General features: G+C 38.3%; 1 protein-coding gene and 1 long non-coding RNA gene across 3 annotated transcripts in view; one reads left to right on the top strand and one right to left on the bottom strand.

Annotated features, from left to right (window-relative positions):
- The window catches only part of KIAA1328 (KIAA1328 ortholog), a 413,466-nt gene that overhangs the window by 186,140 nt on the left and 203,793 nt on the right, over positions 1–23,533 (bottom strand). The gene's annotated exons all lie outside the window — the stretch shown is intronic.
- On the top strand, positions 1,916–21,676 carry LOC120881212. Its single transcript, XR_005725246.1, has 3 exons — positions 1,916–1,929; positions 12,466–12,472; positions 21,577–21,676. It is a non-coding gene; the product is annotated as an uncharacterized LOC120881212 (long non-coding RNA).

Genomic DNA, 23,533 nt, shown 5'->3' with positions numbered 1-23,533 from the left:
TGATACAATAAAATATTTGGAAAGAAACAAGAGAATGTGCCATCCCTGAGTAATAGCTATAAAGGAATCCACATTGAAGAGACAATCTGCAAAAAACTGATATAACTTCAAGTGCTGAAAAGCACTGATATAGCTTCAAGTGCTGAAAAGTCACAAAGAACACAGCCTAAAACTGAAGGAACTGAAGGCTAAACACCAAAATAAGCAAGAGCAACCTTCTTGACAAAGAGAAAGCACTCTCAATATACAATGACCTTCAATGTGAATCACCAATCCTTGTAGAAATGGCTCCCTTTCATGCTAGTTATGGCTGCCTTAATGCTTCCAACTATCACTTTATCTGTCTCACAAAGTTCACAAATTCAGGGACTACTGCTATATATTTTAAAGAAGATGAAAAGGGATACTTTGTAACTGAATAATAGTATGTCTAAGAAATCTTTTCTTCTTTAAAAGTGAATGCTACATAGAGTTTTATATAAAGTTAGGAAGCAAAGTGCTTGAAATGTTATAGTGCATGGATTATGAAATTAAAGGCCAAAAATGCCACTGATGTTGTTTGAGATGTTTTGAAATATGGTTCTTATTTCCATATTCAGAGATTCATCTTACGCAGTCAAGCAAATGGACTCCGCAAAGGTGCCATTTTACCTACCAAGGGTAGCTTAATTTTAAAGTTTTTTATATTACTATTAGCTCAGAAAATAGCAAAATGAAAAGGTATAGCAGAAAGCAAAGGATTCCCGACTCACAAACAGATCCATTCGCAAAGGGTGGAAGCCATGTTGACTCAGTGTATTTGAGCACAATGTGTCAACAATCATTAGCTGTTTGATAACTGTGTTGACTCACCACTGTCCCCTATGACACACACTGCAGGGGACATACATTCTACAAAATTAACACAGGTGAGTCACAAAACAAACAAATAGCAGCAAAAATAACCTTCAAGAAGCCAGATTTGCTACAATATATTATATAAAACATCCAGTTTTAAATGAAGAAACTACAAGAATTGCAAAGAAACAGGAAAGTGAGAGAGTTAACTCTCAGTTAGGTTGATAAGGAGTCCAGGGCCCTTGAGGAGGAGAAAGGGGTCTGGGGCTCTCAAGGAGGAGAAAAGGCCAAATCATTTTTTCTACATTCCTTCATCTTAATCATATAAAACATTTTTTTTTTTTTTTACTCCAGAGCTAAGGATCACACAACAAAACAACTCATCTTGCTCATGGATATGTTTTTCCTTAAACTCTGTACTAATGATTACATAACGATAGTATATCCTGCTTGAGGACAAGTTTCTCCTTAAGAACCTTCTGACTAATCCTGTCATCTTAAAGTGTATGTTGAGGGAGTGGGTCTGGTAAGACCTTTACAACCTTGAGACATTCTTTTGATTTTTTGCAAATAGCCAACTGAAAAAGTATATAGCTCCCTTGCTAAGACTAGCAAGTGGGGCAATCTTCATCCTCCTTCTGATGTCTATCTCAGAAGCTTTCTCTGTCCTTTTTCACTGTAATAAAACTTCTGCCACACAAAAGCTTTTGAGTGGTCAAGCCTGGTCCCTGGTCCTGAAGCTAGATCTTTGGAGATCATGAATCCTACACCGTTCACTGTAAGCTATCAAGAGGGTTACCCATGCTAAGAAAACAAAACAAAACAATTGTCTCTAAGGGAGCTGAAATACTGGACTTACAAAGATTTCAAAAGAACTCTTATAAATGTTGAAAGACCTAAAAGGAAATAAGTTTAAAGAATTAAAGGAAAGTACAATATTGACAACAAATGAATAATGTCAGAGGGAATATATATATATAAAAGAACCAAATGGAAATACTGGAATTGAAAAGTGTAAGCTAAATAAAAAATTTAATAGAGGGGCTCCTCAGCAGATGCAAAGTAGCTAAAGAAAGAAAAGTAAACTTAAAAGTAGATCAACAGAGATAATCTTATCTGAAGGGGAAAAATGGGCAAGAAGGCGGATGAGGAAGCTTTAACAGTGGGGAACTAGGACCCCCCTTGTGGCTCAGACAAGAATCTGCTTGCAATGTAGGAGACCCAGGTTCAATCCCTGGGTCAGAAAGATCCCCTGAAGAATATCCACTCCAGTATTCTTGCCTGGAGAATTCCATGGACAGAGGAGCCTTGCAAACTACAGTCTGCGGGGTCACAAAGAGTCAGATACGACTGAGTGACTAACACTTTCACACTTTCAGGAATATCTACTTACATGAAATGGTAGTCCCAGAAAGAGAGGAAATAGAAATGGGCAGCAGGGGTGGGAGGGGGGGGGTATTTGAAAGAATGAATCAAATATCTTTATTTTGATGAAAAACATTAATCTTCACCTCCAAGAAGCTCAACAAATTCCAAGGATAAACATAAAAGATCTACACTTAGACAAGTTATGGTCAAGTTATTTAAAGCCAAGGAAAAAGAAAATCTTCAAAGAAGGAAGGGAGTTGACTCATTACCTGTAGGGAACAAGAATATATTTATCAAAAACAAAAACAAAGAAATTGAGGTAGACACAAATAAATGGAAAGACAGCAGGAAAAAAAAAATACATTTAACAACAAACAGGTCATCAAAAACTGAGCAAAAAGGAATTGGAATGGAACAAAGTTCCAAAAGAAATAAACTGTCAACCAAGAATTTTATATCTAAACTATTCTTCAAAATGAAGGCAGAGTAAAGATATTCCTATGTTCAAAAACAAAGCAAAGCCAAAAAAAGACTTAGAGAATAGTTGCTGGTAGACCTATTAACTGGTGAATTATGAAGCCAAATGTGATGTATCTATAAATGGAATACTATTCAGCAATAAAAAGAAGCAAACTACTGATAACATGTTCCAACATGGATGAACCTCAAGAAATAATGCTAAGGCAAGGAAACCTAATGCAAATAGCTCTCTATTGTATGACCCTATTTATATGAAGTGAAGTGAAGTCACTCAGTCATGTCTGACTCTTTGCGACCCCATGGACAGTAGCCTACCAGGCTCTGCCGTCCATGGGATTTTCCAAGCAAGAATACTGGAGTGGGCTGCCATTTCCTTCTCCAGGGGATCTTTCCAACCCAGGGATCGAACCCAGGTCTCCTGCATTGCAGACAGACACTTTACCATCTGAGCCACAAGGCAAATGCATAGAGACAGAAAACAGATTAGTTGCTGCCTAGGCCTGAGGGTAGTAATAGAAATGGCTGCAACTGGGCCTGAGGGATCCTCTAGCAGGCATGGTCCTTAATGGATCAATGCTGGTTATAAAACTGGTATACTCCAGATGTACACTGGATGGTTGTACACTCTATTAATTTATTAATATCATCAAATAGTACACTTAAAATGGGTGAATTTTATAATAAAAAGACAACATTCATTTATTAACTACCATTTACTGAATGCATACCATGGACAAAGTACTGATCTAGGTACTGTAGTACTAATATAAGTACTGGAGTCATCAAGAATATAAAGAGCCTGCTGCAATGAAAATCCACATTTTAATGGAAAGAGACAAATCAGGAAACAAATGACAAGGTCATTTGTCTTTTTTAAAGTAGTATAAGACTAAAAATAGGGCTATTTGATGAAGAATAACTGGGATAAGTGACAGAGGCTCAATGTACCCTTTCCACTTCTTTACTTGTGTCAAGATTTCTGTCATCTTTACAAGTTTGATTTTGCTATGACAGAAACATGTCATTAATATGGGAGAGCCACACTTCAACTTCATCATGTTGATAGGCCTTTAGAGCCTACTGGCTGAAAAGTAATTTGATTTGGGAGAGATTTATTGCACAAAGTCTTAAATGCTTATGGCAATATGTACAATTTGTAGAAAATAGGTATAAAGAGGTAAAGTTAACTGTAAGAAAAATGAAGAAAAACAAGCATTTCAAATAATGGGTCAGATGTTGCTTTCTTCTCTGCTAAGAGGGAGTAACAATGAATATTCAAATGAAAAATTAATTATGGAAAGTTTATAATACATAGTTTCTTTAGGGCCTGGAAATCATTATGACTTATTGTATACTGATAACTTTTGGACATTTTTTGACTGAGGTCATGATTAGGATGATTATTTAAGCTGGAAATAGTCTATAGAGCACAAAAGTTTAAATCAGCTCTTTAATCTAGACAAAGTCTAAAAAGTAGGAGAAGCCCTGATCACTGAAGTGAAGTGAAGTCGCTCAGTTGTGTCCGATTCTTTGCAACCCCATGGACTGTAGCCTACCGGGCTCCTCCATCCGTGGGATTTTCCAGGCAAGAATACTGGAGCGGGTTGCCATTTCCTTATCCAGGGGAACTTCCTGACCCAGGGATCGAACCCAAGTCTCCCACATTGTAGGTAGATGCTTTATCGTCTGAGCCACAAGGGAAGCCCTGAAGCCTGTCCTAAAATGCTGCTGTGGATAGGAGGGAAGAGGTACGTATAGCGACAACACAAAGCTGAATTCTCATAGCAATTTTCCTGTGAGATGGAAGTGAGTGAACTCAGGCATCTAAATCAGGTGGTGACCCTGGGTGATGATTCCAAATACAAAGACCATGTGCTTTTTAGCAGAGACTGGCCTACTGGCAATAATCTTCATGTTTCTATATATCTCAACAAGAACCGATCAAGTCAAATTCTGTGGAATGTCTATGCCTGCCATCATCTGTTCAACATGGTCCATGTGTCCAAATGAACTGTATGTAATAGGCATCCACCCCTCAGTCTCACCGAGGAAGACTGGCACAACTGTAGTAGCACAGACGGCAGGCATCCAGGTCAATCAAGCATATTAGCTAAGTCCTAACCATCTAGTGATTTAAATGACATCACAGTCTGTGTTTTTTTTTAAATATAACTTTATTTATTTTAATTGGAGGCTAATTACTTTACAATATTGTATTGGTTTTGCCATACATTGACATGAATCTGCCACTGGGTGTACATGTGTTCCCCATCCTGAACCCCCTTCCCACCTCCCTCCCCAGTCCGTGTGTTTTGACTATTCTTTGAACAAACACTTTCTCTTAGAGAGAAGGACAGAACAATCTGCTTCTTGAGAAAAACTGCTGAACCCAGAAGTCTTGCTGCACTAATAAAATATTAATAATGGGTTAGAGTTCCTCTCCCACTTAATACTTTTCAGGTCGGTGCAATGGGTGTCCAGTATAAAGTATGGCTACTAGTCCATAATATATTTAATGTATTTCTTAGAAAAATAAATGAACAACTGTACATGTTTATTAACTTGGTTATGAAAGATTGCTAAAGTAGCGGACTTCAGCCCACAAGAAAGGCATTTTCCTTAGTTGTCACAAACAATGTTAGCTTTTTATGTTCTCCAGAAACCACTCTGATCAAGTGTGGCTTCTTTCACACGGTAGCTTTCTAAGCAAAACTGTTAGGCAGCATCAAACACATCTATAATCAAGTGCTTACAAAACAGACTGAGAATTTTTTTTTGAGGGGGGCAGGGTGCTATTAAGAAAAAAGAAACATTCATTAACATAAGACTTTCCTAATCATAAAGCCAAATCTCTCTCTACACATAGAATTTCTCTTCTCTGAAGGCATATTTGGAGGGAAAGGCAGGGGGAGAAAGCTGAGGTGTTATGGAGAAGTAGGGGCACAGAGGGGAGCAGGGAAGAGTAGAGAAGAGAAGAAACAAAGAGTAACATTTAAACCCAGGAAAACTAGTAAAAAAAAAAAAAATCACTTTAGTACAGTTCAAATGGGTTTTTAAAAATTACTTTTAGCTTGAAGGACTCATTTTTATGTAAAAATTTGCATATTTGATTATCTCACTCTAAAGTTAAAATTAGTTTAAATCTATCTACACAGAAAAATCATAAAAAAGTACACAAGAACAGCTCAAAGTGATGACAAAGAAAGAGACTTATCAGTTTCCATCTTATAGACTTTCTTGTTTTCTAGCACTTGTGTGATTAGGCACACTCATCATTTCTTCAAACAGAAAATATTTCTAAACTATCTATACCAAGAGGGTAATTTAGGAAGATGTATTTATAAAACTCAGCAGTGGCCACAGGACTAAACAAGGTTAGTCTTCATTCCAATCCCAAAGAAGGGCAATGTCAAAGAATGTTTAAAATACCACACAACTGCACTCACTTCACATGCTAGCAAGGTAATGCTCAAACTCCTTCAAGCTAGGATTCAACAGTATGTGAACTGAGAATGTCCAGATGTACAAGCTGCATTTAGAAAAGGCAGAGGAACCAGAGATCAAATTGCCAACATCCACTGGATCACTGAAAAAGCAAGAGAATTCCAGAAAAACATCTACTTCTGCTTCATTGACTATGCCAAAGCCTTTGACTGTGTAGATCACAACAAACTGTGGAAAATTCTTAAAGAGATGGGAATGTCAGGCCACCTTACCTGCCTTCTGAGAAACCTGTATACAGGTCAAGAAGCAACAGTTAGAACTGGACATAGAACAACGGACTGGTTCCAAATTGGGAAAGGATTACATCAAGGCAATATATTGTCACCTTGTTCACTTGACTTACATGCAAAGTACATCATGTGAAATGATGGGCAGGATGAAGCTCAAGCTGGAATCAAGATTGCTGGGAAAAATATCAAGAACCTCATATATGCAGATGACACCACCCTTATGGCAGAAAGTAAAGAGGAACGAAAGGGCCTCTTGATGAAGGTGAAAGAGGAGAGTGAAAAAGCTGGCTTAAAACTCAACATCAAAAACCTAAAATCATGGCATCCAGTCCCATCACTTCATGGCAAATAGATGGGGAAACAATGGAAACAGTGACAGACTAATTTCTTGGGTTCCAAAATCATCGGGGACAGTGACTGCAGCCATGAAATTAAAAGATGCTTGCTCCTTGGAAGAAAAGCTATGACCAACCTAGATAGCATATTAAAAAGGAGTAACATTACAAAGGTCCATACAGTCAAAACTATGTTTTTTCCAGTAGTCACACATGGTTGTAAGAGTTGAACCATAAAGAAGGCTAAGGGCCGAAGATTTGATGCTTTTGAACTGTGGTGATGGAGAAGACTCTTAAAGAGTCCTTTGGACTGCAAGGAGATCAAAACAGTCAATCCTAAAGAAACCAACCCTGAATATTCACTGGAAGGACTGGTGTTGAAGCTGAAGCTCCAATATTTTGATGGGAAGGGCCGACTCATTGGAAAAGAACTTGATGCCTGGAAAGACTTAAGACATGAGAAGAACGACAGAGAATGAGATGGTTGGATGGCATCACAGACTCACTGGACATGAGTTTGAGCAAACTCTGGGAGATGGTGAAGGACAGGGAAACCTGGCATGCTGCAGTCCACGGGGTTCCAAAGAGTCAGACATGACCGAGCGACTGAACAACAACAAATTTATAAAACACTGCATGATACAGGACTCACTAGCAGTTTGATCAACAGAAGACATTTATTTCCATTACACTAGCACTGAAATTCTCAAACTTTAAAGTTCATAAGAACCTGGTTGCTGTTGTTGTTCGGTCACTAAGTTGTGTCCAACTCTTTGGGACCCCATGGACTTCAGTACACCAGGCTCCTCTGTCCTCTACTGTCTCCAAGAGTTTGCTCAAATTCTATCCATTGAGTCAGTAACACTATCTAACCATCTCATCCCCTGCTGACTCCTTCCCCTTTTGCTTTCAATCTTTCTCAGCATCAGAGTCTTTTTCAATGTGTCAGCCTTTCACATTAGGTGGCAAAGTATTGGAGCTTCAGCTTCAGCATCAGTCCTTCCAATGAATACTCAGGGTTGATTTTCTTACAATTGACTGGTTTGATCTTGCAGTCCAAGGAACTCTCAAGAGTCTTTTTCACGACCACAAAAATCACCTGGAGGGCTATTAAAATGTAGATTTTGGGGACTTCCCTCATGGTCCAGTAGCTAAGACTCTGAGCTCCCAATGCAGGAGATCTGGGTTCTATCTCTGGTCAGGGAATTAGATCCCATGTGCCACAAGTTAAGAGTTCACATGCTGCAACTAAAGATCCTGCACACCACAATGAAGATGAAAGGTCCCATGTGCTGCAACTAAGACCCAGCACAATCAAATAAATAATAAAATATTTTTTTAAAAAATTTAGATCCCTGGGCCCCACTGCCAGAATTTCTAATTCAGTGGGTGTGAGTTGTGTCCTAAGGATTTGCATTTTTACAAAATATCCGCAGTGATGTTGATGCTGCTGGTCTAGGAGACACATTTTGAGAACCAATGTGCTAGCAAATATCTCCTGATTTCATGAATGGATTCCACTGACTGTGGGGAGTGAGGTGTCAACTACAAATTGGCACTTATCATTTACCTCTACAAGGATTAAATCACAAGCTGCTATAACTGCTGGCCTTCAATACTCCATGAAAGCAGTTCAGGGTGGAGGGTAGTAATGAGTCCCTCTGTACTTGGGGAAAAACTGGCAGGAAACATCTTCAGATAGTTAGATATTTTCAGGAGAGAGTTAATAAGCCCAATTCTTGTAGCTCCCCGTATCCAGAAAAACACTAAAAACACTTCATGGTGATGACTGTTTCTTGTGACTGGCAAAAGCTTCCTGAGATTACCAGAAATCTTTTGGAAAAGTATGTGCTTGACTGCATGTACTCCCCTTTCATCAAAATATCATATATACTGACCTTCCGCCCTGCTTCTTCAGGGTAGTTTCTCAGAGCTGTCTGAGGTGCCATCATCTCCTGGCTCTGGTCCTCATTTTGCCCTGAATAAAACTTAACTCGCAACTCCCACACTGTGCCCTTTTTAAAGACGACAGAGTGTTCAGATGTTTCTCATTTCTTTACTTCATTCAATGGGCCACACAGATTTTCCTTTCCTGCTCTGGCTTCTTTCTCCATGACTGGTTAAACGTCAATCATTGATCCTATTTTTGTGAATATTGGAATAATTCTTTTCCATTAAAGTAGGTGCCTTCTGTTCATAAATTATCTTGTCCTTAAAAGTCTCTCTGTGGTCTACATATAACTAATTTAGGAAAATATACTTGGAGTTCTTTTCACTTCTGTTGCAGTCCCCTTTATTCTTATTTTGTAGCAACTACATTTCAGCTTTTTAGCCCAGCACAGTATCAGATGTACCTGATTCAGCTCTTTTGTTCAACAATGCTGATTAAATTTTTTTCTTTCGTACTTATCTGAATTTGCTTTTATTTTAAGATCAGATCTATTTATTACCAGAGACACAAAGCTTTGGGATATAGAGGATTATTATCCTATCCATAACTACATTTCATTTCTCTGTCCTTTCAGGGATTAACAGATTTTCACAAAGTATTGCACCATGAAGGCACATGAGATATATGATAAGAGAATCTTTTAGTGGGTGAAGTAAAAGTTTATTTTTATTAAGAGTTAAATATAATTCCTATAAGGATATGTTAATAAAGCTAAAAGATATGCCCAAAGTAACTGCATCTAGAGTCAAAACCATGAAATTTGATTTCTAGCCTGAAAGCCAAGACTTTAGGAAATATTTATGTTTCTGTAGTTCTTATTTAAATCTCTATTACCCTTTTATTATTTTGGACCCTCAAAATAAGTATCTTCCACAAGGTTCCTATTATACATCAATTTGGGCTCTCTTTAATTACAAGTTATAATAAATCTGACAAAAATGTAGCTTCTATTCCCTTAAATTTTCTCATTTAAGTATATTTTTGGTCCATGAGGTTATATCTTTACCTTCTTTAAAAGAGCAAAACCCATTCAATACTGTATCTCCTACAAGTTTTTGTTAACTGTGCACTTAATATTATTATGCTCACAATATATTTTCTCCCTCCATAAAGCCTCTTTGTTTTCTTAAGAATGCCATTAAATTTGCATGCTAAATTAAAAACCACATTTAAAAGATAGTTTCCATAAAAAATTCCATTTGGGGGTATTACAGAAGGGGATACACTTACCTGTCCACTATAAAGTAGAAAAAATATATAAAACAACTGTTTTCAGACACTGGACAGCAGATAGTAAAGGTATATGATCTCTGAAAAAGGAAATAAATGAGCTAAGCCATACAATGTCCCTGGATTTCTGTTTGGACAAACATTTCAGACTATGTGGCAGGGAGGGGAGTCTGAAGCAGAGCACAAAAGTCTTGGTGAATTATAAAAACAGAGGTCAGAATTCAGGGAGGTTGAGGTTGCCAGAAGTTACAAAGTACCAGAGGAGAGAGAACTACTCAGAAAAACAGTTGAGTAATCTGTACATTTGAGGTTTTGCTGAATGCCAAGACTGCACACATGTAAAGTGAAACTGCAATAGCCTGGGAAAAGAACAACAAAGGAGTTGTAAGCAAAACAATTTCCAGAAGTCATACAAAACAGGGAGATGTAAAAGTTTTAACAAGTCATAGTTGATCCCAGGACATTCACTCAGTCCTACTGAGAACACAGAAAGAGCTAACAGAAAGAGCTAAAACAGTTGCTAGAGAAAAGACCAGACTATAGATTAGTCCTAATAAAGCTTAAACATAAGCTTCTAAAAAGTCAAGATCTACCAATAACTTAAATGTCTGCTAGGACATTCTGTAAAGGAAGCCAACAAAATTTGGATCCTCATTAATGTAACATATATACCAATGAACAACCAATAAAAGATTATAAGATATATGATGAAATTTCATTAGTCAATCAACAGAAAAGAATGTAAACAACAAATGATGAAATTTGCACATGACAATTTTTAAAAATCTATTATAAATAAGCACAACATTAAGTTTTAAAGAAAAATATTAACATAATGACAAAAGAAAGATATAAGAAATGACCAAATGATAGTCAATAATGAAAAATTACAAATCTAAATTGGTAACTCCCAAGCAGAAAAACACAAATAACACCAAGGAGCACCATTATCAACTTGCTAAGAACTAGTGACAGAAAGTTTTTGAGTAGGAACAGTAAAAAAAAAAACAAAAACATGACATACAAAGAAAGAGAATAAAGGAATCTTATTTAAAAATCTCATTAAAAAAAAAAAAGCCAAGCAGAAGAAATTATGGAATATTTTTAAAGTGGTGAAGAGAAAACAAAAACACATGGGTAAGCCTGAACTGTAAAAAATTTATTTTAAAAACTGAAAGTGAAATAGATATTTTCAGATACATAAAAGAATTTATCACCAATAATCTATATGGCCATAAACAAACAAATAAACATATATCTTCAGGTATAAACAATACTAGACAGAAACTTGGAAACAAACTTCCAGAAATAAAAATATAAGCTTTTTTTTTTCATATATAAAATGTATCTAAAACAAAGATAATGAGCCCAAGCATTCCCTGTGGAGGCCTTCTCTCCCTGCCATGGCATGTGCTTGTCTGTTGATAACCAGATTTTTCTGAAAAGGAAGTCATCTGGCAAAAATGTCACTTTACGTGCTGTGTTCAAGGCTCTCATTAGAGTAGATATTGTGAATTATGTTCATAACAACTTGCACAAAACAACGGACAACCCTACACTGTCAATGAATTAGCAGGTCATCAAACCACTGCTGAGTCTTTGGGTGCTGGCTGGGCTGTGGCTCCAATTCCCAGAGTTCGAGGCAGTGGGACTCACTGTTCTGGCCAGGGTGCTTTGGGAGATATGTATCATGGGGGCCACATGTTTGTGCCAACCAGAACCTGACAACATCAGCATCACAGAGCAAACACAACACAGAAGTTATATGCTATCTGCTCTGCCCTGGCTGCCTCGGCCTTACCATTTTGCAGTTGTGTCTAAAAGTCATCAAATTAAGGAAGTTCCTGAAGTTCCTTTGGTGGCTGAAGATAACACTTAAGGCTACAAGAAGACCAAGGAGGCTGTTTTGCTTCTTTGGAAATTTAAGGCCTGGAATGGTATCATAACAGTCTATGCGTCACAGTTAATGAGAGCTGGCAAAGCCAAATGAGAGTCTGTCATCATCTCTAGCGTAGCAGACCCTGAATCACCTACAACGAGGATAAGGGTATCATTGAGGCTGTCAGAAACACGCCTGGAATCACTCTGCTTAATGTAAGGCAAACCGAACATTTTGAAACTTACTTCTCATGAGTATGTGGGATGTTTCTACATTTGAACTGAAAATACTTTTCACAAGTTAGATGATGTGTATGGCACTCGGTGTGAAGCTGCCTCTCAAGAGTAACCACAACCTTTCCATGCACAAGATCCTCAATACAGACCTTACCAGAATCTTAAAAAGCCCAGAGATCCAAAGAGCACACGAAGATTCATCACAGAGTCCTGAAGAAGAATCCCCTGAAAAACTTGAGAATCATGCTGAAGCTAAGCCCATATGCAAAGACCACATGCTGGATGGAACACCATTCCTCCCCAGGACAAGAATCACAAACTCCGGATGAATAAGGCAGCAGCAGTGTCAGAAGCCAAATCAGATGAGAAGAGGGTTCCAGGGAAGAAACCTGGGGTGGAGAAGAAAGGAAAGAAGGCTGCTGGTACTAGGAAGCAGAAAAGGCCTTTTGTGGGTGAAAAAGGCAAGTGACCAAAAAACCACCAGCTGAGTAAAAGCCCACAGAAAAGAAACTGACCACAGAAAAAAGAAGCCTGCTGAATGAACTTATATTTGTGCATTTCATAAGGGTCAAATCATTTTAGATAGCTAATTATGATCAAAGAGGCAAAAAAAAAAAAAAAAAAAAAGCCCCAAATGGAGATAATGCTAAAACTATTTAACCGAAATAAGGCAGGAAAAACTAAAAAAAAAATGGTGAAAAATAGAAAGCAAATTACAAGATGTTAGATTTAAGTGCAGTCACTAATAGTCCTAGAAAAAGTTACAGATTATAAGATAGGATAAGTCCAACTATATGCTATGTATGAGAATCTTACTTCAAAGACAATATAGGAAAAAGCAGAAGGATGGAAAAGAATATACTATACAAATACTAATTATAAGAAAGACAGAGTGGCTATATTAATATCATACAAGGTATTTCAGAACAAGTAATATTATCAGGGATAAAGAAGCATGTTTCAAAATGGAACAGCTTAATGCACCAAGAACACATTATAAACCTGAATGTAAGGTATCTAATAACAGAAACTCAAAACACGTGAAGGAAAGATGGATAAAAAGAAAAAGAAAAATGAACAAATCCACAATCATATCTGGGGCTTTCAAAGTTCTCAGTCAACAATGGAAAAAGCACACTAAAAATCAGTAAGTATATAGAAGACCTAAACAAATACCAGTAAAAGACATTAACCCAATTGCTACATTTTGAATATTCCACCCAATAATGGAAGATTAGGTTATTTTTACATGTAGATAAATATTTAGCAAGAGAGTCCATATCACAGATGTTATAAAACAAGTCTCAATAATTTTGACACTGAAATTGTGGAGAGTCCATTTTCCTCAGAAAGCTATCTGAGAAATCTGCAAAAATTTGAAATTAAGAAAAATTTATAAATGATTATAAAGTGTTCAAAGAGAATTAGAAAATATTTCAGAAAAAAACTCCCACAACATAAAAAGTGTGGGATATAGGTAAAGGCACTCTCAGAGGGAAACATAACTTTAAATGCTTATATTAGAAAAGAATAAAGTTCCAAACCAACAATCTAAATGCCCATCTTGGAAGTCAGAAAAAGAAATGCAAACTAAAGCTGAACTAAGTAGAAGGAAAAACAAACATAAGAAATAAATGATATAGAAAATAACAAAGAAAATCTAGTAAAAGCTATTCTGTTAAAAAATCAGTAAGAAAGATCAAGAAAAAAGATAGAAATCATCAAAATAAAAAATGAAAAACAAGCACACAGCTGTAGGTCCCACAGCCACTATCAAGTTATAAAGAAATGAACAACTTCATGCTACTTATATGACAACTTATGACATGTAGAAATTCCTTAAAAGACAGAAATTACCAAAACTGACTGAAGAAAAAAGAGAACATCTTAATAGTTTCACGTCAATTAAAGAAATTGTACCACGTCGATTAAAGAAGTTTCTACCACATAGATAGAAAACAGAAAAAGGAAGAAACAATTTCCAACTCATTTAATGAAGTCAGAGTTACCTTAATACCAAGCCAGATAAAACTATTACTAGAAAAACAAAACTACAGATAACTTCACAAACAGATAATGTTAAACTGTAGGGGAAAACAAGACAATTCAGAGATAACCAAATGGTCACCTCTCTTTGACACCCACTGCTAAAATCTCCACACACAATCACTATCAGCTGTAGACCAGTTAAGCCCAGTGGTTCCCAGGTGTTCACAGTCAAATACAGAAAAAATCTTTCATCAGAAATGTAACATCTAAAGAGTCTGAGGTAGAACTAAGGTAAATATCAGAATTAGGTGAACTCTTTGCTACCTTATGCTTTACTGCAACAAAGATTTTAAGTAGTCTCCCACTGGTATAAAAAAGTATGATAACATCTGCCTTTAAATTACAGGAGGAAGAGAGTATGACTTTATAAAATGTTAGCAGCAGTATTCAAAGGACGCAGAATTCACTTGTTTACTAAGAGAGTCGTACTGTAACATGATCAAATTATGTGCCTGATGGGCTATGGAAAGTTATCCTAAGCCAGTAGAATATGTAGGATGGCTTAGATTTTTATAACTATTTTTTCATCTTAACTATCATCTCCCAAAACAAAAATTTCTTAAAACAATTTAATGAGAACAAAACCACACCAGGATACTCTCTATTTCTTTCATTCAGATTAAAAATACAAAATGACAGAAGTAAAGGAGTAAACTTGGAACTCTGACAAGTCTCCAGACTCCTTAAACTGCTATGTGATGACAGTACTATGAACCAAGTGAAAGCATAGTGTCTCTTAAGAGATTTCCTCTGGAAAATACATGCAATTTAACATCCAAAGGTCTTTAATTTTCCATGGCATTATTAAATAGCAGCCTTCTCTCCAGGCACTTTGCTCTCTAAACAGGACACAGCAGCAGAAACAACCCACCTATGGATGTGCAAGTTGGACTGTGAAGAAGGCTGAGTGCCGAAGAATTGACGCCTCTGAACTGTGGTGTTGGAGAAGACTCTTGAGAGTCTCTTGGACTGCAAGAAGATACAACCAATCCATTCTGAGGGAGATCAGCCCTGGGATTTCTTTGGAAGGAATGATGCTAAAGCTGAAACTCCAGTACTTTGGCCACCTCATGCGAAGAGTTGATTCACTGGAAAAGACTCTGATGCTGGGAGGGATTGGGGGCAGGAGGAGAAGGGGATGACAGAGGATGAGATGGCTGGATGGCATCACTGACTCAATGGATGTGAGTCTGAGTGAACTCTGGGAGTTGGTGATGGACAGGGAGGCCTAGCGTGCTGCGATTCATGGGGTCGCAAAGAGTCAGACAGGACTGAGTGACTGAACTGAACTGAACTGAACCTCTGGACAGTGGTGTCCTAAGACTGCAGTACCAGCCTGAAACTTTAGTCACCTTTGATTTAAAAGCCATCATTCTAAAACTTCAACAAGTACAGTGGGTGATTAAAGGTCACCCTTTATGGCTCACTCCTAATAAATTTTCATCATTATATGCATTTTGAACATTGAAATCGATTTTTGCTTCAGTTGCTAACTTGTGTCTGACTCTTTGCAACCCCATGGGCTGCAGCACACCAGGCTACTCTGTCCTTTACTATCTCTCAGAGTTTGCTCAAATTCATGTCCATTGAGTCGCTGATGCGATCTAACCATCTCATCCTCTGCTGTCTCCTTCTCTTGCCTTCGATCTTTCTCAGCATCAGGGTCTTTTCCAATGAGCTGGCTCTTTGCATCATGTGGCCAAAGTTCTGGAGCATCAGCTTTAGCATCAGTCCTTCCATTGAATATTCAAGGTTGTTTTTCTTTAGGATTGACTGGTTTGATCTCCCTGTAGTCCAAGGTACTCTCAAGAGTCTATATTCCAATAAGAAATTTAACCAGAAATTCTATACCATTAGAAGGGAAACGGTGTTGAGTGTCAACAGCAGTTCTGACCTCAATTTCATTAAGGCACACACCTGAGTGAGCCCCTACTAGGTCAAGGGCCAACTAAATTCTTCAATCAAAAACAAAAAAGCATTTAAGGAACATTTATACTTTAACTGCTGTAAGGTAACTTTCAGGAAACTATCTTAACACCAAAACAAACACAAAGAAATCCTACCAAATAGGAGTTTTTAGAGGCTATGAAATGCCATCTCTAGAGTCAGAAGTTGGTAGTTGTGCTAAGGACATTTTTCCTCCTTAAAAAGAAACTCTTATACAATAGGTTTCATTACAGGAATGTATTGATTGAAACTAGTTTCACTGCCACTAATGTTCTGCTTAATTTTAAAGATAACATAATATTGAACAGAATAATGTGTTCTATTAATAACATTTTATTGAAACAGTAAACTGATTTATTACAATTGTTTGTCCAAATAAGCACCCAGATCATTTGCCATAAATCTTCCTGTGTTTAAACAGAAGACCAAGATGCAACTTGATAAAAATAAAAAGTTATCATAAAACATAATGAAAAATCCAATTTGAAAATTTAACAGTGCACTGCCCCGCTTCATGCTTTGTTTAGGGTCTGAAGCTTGCAATGAAGATGAAAGAGCTGCTCTAGGTTACTTAAAATGGTTATTGTGAGTCCTCATTTGGGAAAAACTATAAAGATAATTAAACTCTGTTAGAGAAGTCTGGCCATTTAGCTTTGGAGCCAATTCACTCTCATCTCATTGCTCCTACACTTTAAAATAAAATAGCTTGTTTTTTACTTAAAGATACTTTTTAACTTGAACTTTATTCTGTGGGGATGAAAGAGGGTAGAACTTAACAGGCTTGTTTTCACAAACTAAAATACTTTGCCCTGGAGCTTTTAAGTTTGCAATGAGTCTACTCAAACCCATTCTGGAGGGTTTATGTACACACAGGAGCATGTACGTACACCAGCTATCCAGCAGGCGACACGTGAGAGGGCATCATCAGGGCACGCCTCTAAGAACAGTGACCATACACCACTTGGAATGCAGCACTTGGGTGTCACAGTCAAGAAAGAAGGCTGTGTTCTACTATGTATTCTATATAAACTTAATTCTTTATCTGTAGTTGATTTCTCTCATGTAAAAAGTTATTAAAGATCTCCTCTATATTTTTTACCATTAAAAAAAACTCTTTGTTTTCTAAATTTATGTATGGTATTTTGGGTATTAGGAAGCTTAACTTGTCCTCTAATCTTTGAAGTTAATTTTGAAAAAGAGAAGTTATTTTAACTATTTTCAAGAGACAGCAATATTTGCAACACAAATTTAAAAGTAGGATTATAGAAACTGCAATATACTGACTTCAGTAGAGATTTAAGAGTTCTATACTTAAATCACCAGAATTTATTAGCCAAAATTCAACAGTGCAATTACATATTCCAGCTTACAGAATAGCTGCCACCTGGGTCAATCCTTCACCTCCTGTATAACATACCATAATTCATTAAACAGTCCCTTATTGATGGAAACTTAGATATTGTGCTGACCACTGAGGCATGGCTTACTTCATCCTCCATTTATTGTTAAATGTGAGAAGCTACAGATTCCCTTCTATTAGTCAGGGCTCTGGATGTCAATTAGGTTCTGCTTGTCTCTGCTGGCAAAGACAATGATGAAGACATGAGAATTTTCTCTAGCAGTAACAAAATAGGGAACATTTTTCAGTCTTTCGGGGGTAAGAAGCAGCATAGCAGAAGCACCAATGACTGGCTGACCTGCCTCCCTAGCCCCTCGGTCTCATTGGTAAAAGTCTATTCTGTGGTTTCCTGGGGGTCCAGAGACCACTGCAGTAGATGCAATGTTTCTGATTCCAGCATAGCTCCAGGGATGGTCTCAGAAGGTCACGCTCCAAGTATATTCAGTTCAGTTCAGTTCAGCTCAGTCGCTCAGTCACGTCCGACTCTTTGCAACCCCATGAATCACAGCACGCCAGGCCTCCCTGTCCATCACCAACTCCCGGAGTTCACTCAGATTCACGTCCATCGAGTCAGTGATGCCATCCGGCCATCTCTTCCTCTGTCGTCCCCTTCTCCTCCTGCCCCCAATCTCTCCCAGCATCAAAGTCTTTTCCAATGAGTCAACTCTTCGCATGAGCTGGCCAAAGTACTGGAGTTTCAGCTTTAGCATCATTCCTTCCAAAGAAATCCCAGGGCTGATCTCCTTCATAATGGACTGGTTGGATCTCCTTGCAGTCCAAGAGACTCTCAAGAGTCTTCTCCAACACAGCAGTTCAAAAGCATCAATTCTTCGGTGCTCAGCCTTCCTCACAATCCAACTCTCACATCCATACATGACCACTGGAAAAACCATAGCCTTGACTAGACGGACCTTTGTTGGCAAAGTAATGTCTCTGCTTTTCAATATGCTATCTAGGTTGGTCATAACTTTTCTTCCAAGGAGTAAGCGTCTTCCAATTTCATGGCTGCAGTCACCATCTTCAGTGATTTTGGAGCACCCAAAAATAAAGTCTGACACTGTATATTAGTTCTATACTATTCTGAAGTCATCACCAGAAGTCCAACATAAACCTACTTCTTAAGCCTTTTCAAAGCTTTTATTCCTAGTATACAATTCCTTCTTGCTTAAAATAAGTGGTTTCTGTTTCCCATACATAATTCTGAATAAATCTTTTGCAATTACAGACAGAATTCATTTTTTTCTAAATTAAAGATATAATTTACATACAGTAAGGCTCACTCTTCTTAAGCCTACAGTTCTTGAAGTTTTAAGAAATGAGTACAGTTGGGTAATCACTACAATAATCAATTCCGTCATACCAAAAAAACTCCTTGTGCTTTGTAGTCAGCCCTACAAATTCTTGAATTGTTTCCTTCTTTCCTCTTCAGAATGTCATACAAATGGACTCACAGTTTGAGTCTGGCTTCTTTCACTTAGCATGATGCATTGGAGACTCATGCCTGTAGTGTGTTCATCAGCACTTTGCTCTTCTTTTTTTTGCTGAGTAAAGCCATGTGGATTGTCTTCAGTTTTTAATAAATTGTAAACATTCAATGATGCTGAAGCCGAAACTCCAGTACTTTGGCCACCTCATGCGAAGAGTTGACTCACTGGAAAAGACTCTGATGCTGGGAGGGATTGGGGGCAGGAAGGAAAAGGGGATGACAGAGGATGAGATGGCTGGATGGCATCACCGACTCTATGGACATGAGTCTGAGTGAATTCCGGGAATTGGTGATGGACAGGGAGGCCTGGTGTGCTGCAATTCATGGGGTCCCAGAGAGTCGGACATGACTGAGTGACTGAACTGAACTGAACTGAAACATTCAAACGTAGGTTTTCATGTGAATATAGATTTTCGTTTCAACTGGGTAAAAATCTAGGAGGTAATCCTGGTGAAAACTGGACCTAAACCAGGGTAGGAACAATGAAGGTGGTAAGCAGTGGTAGTAGTTGGGATATATTTAGAATGGGTTGCAAGTGGTGATGGACTGGATGTGGGGTGAGAGGAAAAGAGAAATGTGAATTATGACTTCAAATATTCTTTTTCCCGTGAGAAACAGAAGGAACAGGAATGCCATTTACTGAGCTAGATAAATGAGAAAATTACAGATTTGGAAGGGAAATTGAGAATTTAATTTTGTGCTGTGCAATGCTTAGTTGCTCAGCTGTGTCTGACTCTTTGCGATCCCATGGACTATAGCCTGCCAGGCTTCTCTGTCCATGGGGATTCTCCAGGCAAGGATACTGGAGTGGGTTGCCATGCTCTCCTCCAGGGGATCTTCCCAACCCAGGGATGGAACCCAGGTCTCCCGCATTGCAGGCAGATTCTTTACCAGCTGAGCCACCAGGGAAGCCCAATCACACTAATTTTGAGACGACAGTGTACAGACCCAGTATATGTTTGCTGTTAGCTTCATTAGATTGCAACCCTTAAATACAGATCTAAATCTTTTAAAATCTTTAGATACAGACTATAGGGTAAAATCTATATCTTTTACTGACACAGAATTTCCCACAATACTAAGAATGGATTAGAAGATTTGAGGGTGTTTTTAAGCCTAGGGCTTCCCTGGTGGCTCAGATAGGAAAGAATCCGTCTGCAATGTAGAAGACCTGGGTTCCATCCCTGGGTCGAGAAGATCCCCTGGGGGAGGGCATGGCAACCCACTCCAGTATTCTTGCCTGGAGAATTCCAGGGACAGAGGAGCCTGGTGGGCTACAGTTCATGGGGTTGGAAAGAGTCAGATATGACTGAGTGACTAACACTTTCACACCTAGAATTCGGCAGTGAGAATCAGGCTGTCACAAGTATAAATTTACAAGTGCCCTAAGCTTCCTGCATCCCACAAATGGCTTCTTAAAGGGTTCCTATATAGGTGAAAATGGCATTACTCTGTGACAGTTTCAAACAAGCATTTTTAAAGTAAAGAAATACCGTCTTCTTGAGAACATGAAGCAATTTCATGGTTAGGGGCTTTTTAAAGTTGAATTTTCCATTTTTTGTTTCCAGCAACTATTACTATACCTCTATCCTCCTTTTGTTCAGAACAAACAACTTTATCTCCTTAGATCTTAGTGTGGCATGATCTCAAATGACAGCATCATTTTAATTGAGCTCCAAGGCTAGAAATGATGTTTTAGCTTTGATGTTGCTCCCATAATCAGAAAAGATCCCAAAGAGCTCAACCAATGGCTACCTGTTATCCTTCCACAGTGAATACAGTGCTTAACCCCCATTACTTTTCCTTGAATGGATCTGCAGCCCCAGGCAATAGAGACTAAAGCAGTTAAGTCCCTTTGTGACCCAAGCTAACTACAGACAGAGTGGAAGTTTGGGTGACCAAATTCTAGCACAATGTCTTTAAAGATGTGTCTTTAGTTTTTCAACAACAGGCAAAATTATGACAGTAATTCTGACGTTTCCCAGATTTCTGGACTCTACTCACCATGTGTACTTCCTTCGTTTCTTTTCCCAGGTATTCCATGCTAAGCTTTTTTTCCTATTCTTTTCAATGCCTGAGACCTCTTCATGACTATTTATATTTTAGTTGCCCTAGTTTTTATGACTAACAATTTCTAAATAAATACTCTATCAGTTAGTAAACATGTAAGAGAAAGAGAAATCCATTCGCTTAACTAAATCAGGCGTTTTCTCTTTCTTGTGCGAGGCCTCTGGAGGAACCCAGGCTATGGCTGTGATAGCGCTGCTGCACTGTCATCAGGACTTCAGCTCCTTCCAGATTTGGGGTCAGCATGGACTTGTTACCTTCTACTCACAAAACGGCTGTTCAATCTCCAACACCAGGTCAGCATTCTATAGAGCAAAACTTCTCAACTTGACCTCTTGACGTTTGGACAAGATGATTCTTTGTTGTGGGAAACTGTCCTGTCTACTACAGGATGTTTACCAATATCCACGGCCTCCACGTACTAGACACTACTAGCAACTGTCACTTATAACAACCAAAGATGTTTCCAGACACTCAAATTTCCCCTGGGGGTCAAAATCCCTCCTGGTTGAGAACTGCTACCATAGGGAAAAGAGACTGGACACAGGATAAAAAGAGGCATAAAAAAAAGAGTGCAGCACAATGAAGCAAACTATAAGCAAAGCAAAAAAGCAGCCTTCAGAATGGAAGAAAATAATAACAAATGAAACAACTGACAAAGAATTATTCTCCAAAATATACAAGAAGGTCATAAGCTCAATATCAGAAAAATGAACAACCCAATCAAAAAAGTGGGCCAAAGAACTAAACAGACATTTCTCCAAAGAAGACATATAGATGACTAATAAACACATGAAAAGATGCTCAACATCACTCATTATTGAAGTGAAGTGAAATTCACTCAGTCATGTCCAACTCTTTGTGAACCCATGGACTTTGTGACAGTACATGGAATTCTCCAGGCCAGAAGGCCAGAATACTGGAGTGGGTAGCCATTCCCTTCTCCAGGAGATCTTCCCAACCCAGGGATCAACCCCAGGTCTCCTGCAATGCAGGCAGATATTTTACTAGCTGAGACACCAGAGAAGCCCAAGAATGCTGGAGTGGGTAGCCTATCCCTGCTCCAGGTATCGAACCGGGTCTCCCACACTGCAGGCAAATTCTTTACCATCTGAGTTACAGAAATGCAAATCAAAACCACAATGCAGTATCATCTCACGCCAGTCAGAATGGCCGCAATCAAAAAGTCTACAAACAATTAGTGCTGGAGAAGGTGTGGAGAAAAGCGAAACGTCTTACACTGTCAGTGGGAATGCAAACTGTACAGCCACTATGGAGAACAGTGTGGAGATTCCTTAAAAAACTGGAAATAGAACTGCCTTATGACCCAGCAATCCCACTGCTGGGCATACACACCGAGGAAACCAGAATTGAAAGAGACACGTGTACCCCAATGTTCATCGCAGCACTGTTTATAACAGCCAGGACATGGAAGCAACCTAGATATCCATCAACAGATGAATGGATAAGAAAGCTGTGGTACATATACACAATGGAGTATTACTCAGCCATTAAAAAGAATACATTTGAATCAGTTCTAATGAGGTAGATGAAACTGGAGCCTATTATACAGAGTGAGGTAAGTCAGAAAGAGAAACACCAATACAGTGTATTAATGCATATATGTGGAATTTAGAAAGACAGTAATGATGACCTTATATGCAAGGCAGCAAAAGAGACACAGATGTAAAGAACAGACTTTTGGACTCTTGTGGTAGAAGGCAAGGTGGGAAGATATGAGAGAATAGCACTGAGGCGTGTTTATTACCATATGTAAAATAGATAACCAGTCCAAGTTCAATGCAATGAACAGGGCATTCAAAGCCAGTGCTCTGGGACAAGCCAGAGGAATGGGATGGGGAGGGAGGTAGGAAGGGGGTTCAGGATGGGGAGGAACACATGTGCACCCATGGCTGCTTCATGTCGATGTATTGCAAAACCCACAACATTGTAAAGTAATTATCCTCCAATTAAAATAAACATTTTTTTTTTAAAGAGTGTAGCAGTCATGGAGCCTGCTTTACTCTCACCCACCCCCATCCCCTGGCCCTCTTAAGGGAATTTCTTAGAGGGAAATTGTTGTGTCCCATGACACAACTTCTATTTACGTCTCACTGGCCAGAACTGGATCCCAGGACCATCCCACTGCAAAAGAGGCTGGGTAGTGCAGATTTTATCCAAAGATACTTTACTCTCAACAAGACTGGCATTCATTTAAGAAGGAATAAGGACTAATAGATAATAGGTGGGCAACTAGCATTCTCTATGAGAGAAAATGTTTCAGTAGTTTATTTTCAAGACAATTTTGTGCAAACTGACATTCTTGAGTATATCCTTGCAGAGTATATCCTTTAAAATCCCAAGATTTTTAAAAAAGTTTACCTTGATTTGTATCTTACAAAAGACTTATTCTTTTTTCTCGCTTAAGAATCAGTCATTCTTTCCAGCTTTTATGTACTATTTGTCTTCCTTCTGGGAATAAATTAGGTTTCAAGGCTCTATTCATTTCTTTTTCTCCAATTTTTTCTTCTGTTT

The sequence above is a fragment of the Oryx dammah genome, unplaced genomic scaffold (assembly GCF_014754425.2).
Source record: "Oryx dammah isolate SB20612 unplaced genomic scaffold, SCBI_Odam_1.1 HiC_scaffold_22, whole genome shotgun sequence".
NCBI lineage: Eukaryota > Metazoa > Chordata > Mammalia > Artiodactyla > Bovidae > Oryx > Oryx dammah.
The sequence above is the reverse complement of the archived record's forward strand: the minus strand, read 5'-3'. Positions and strand labels throughout refer to the sequence as shown.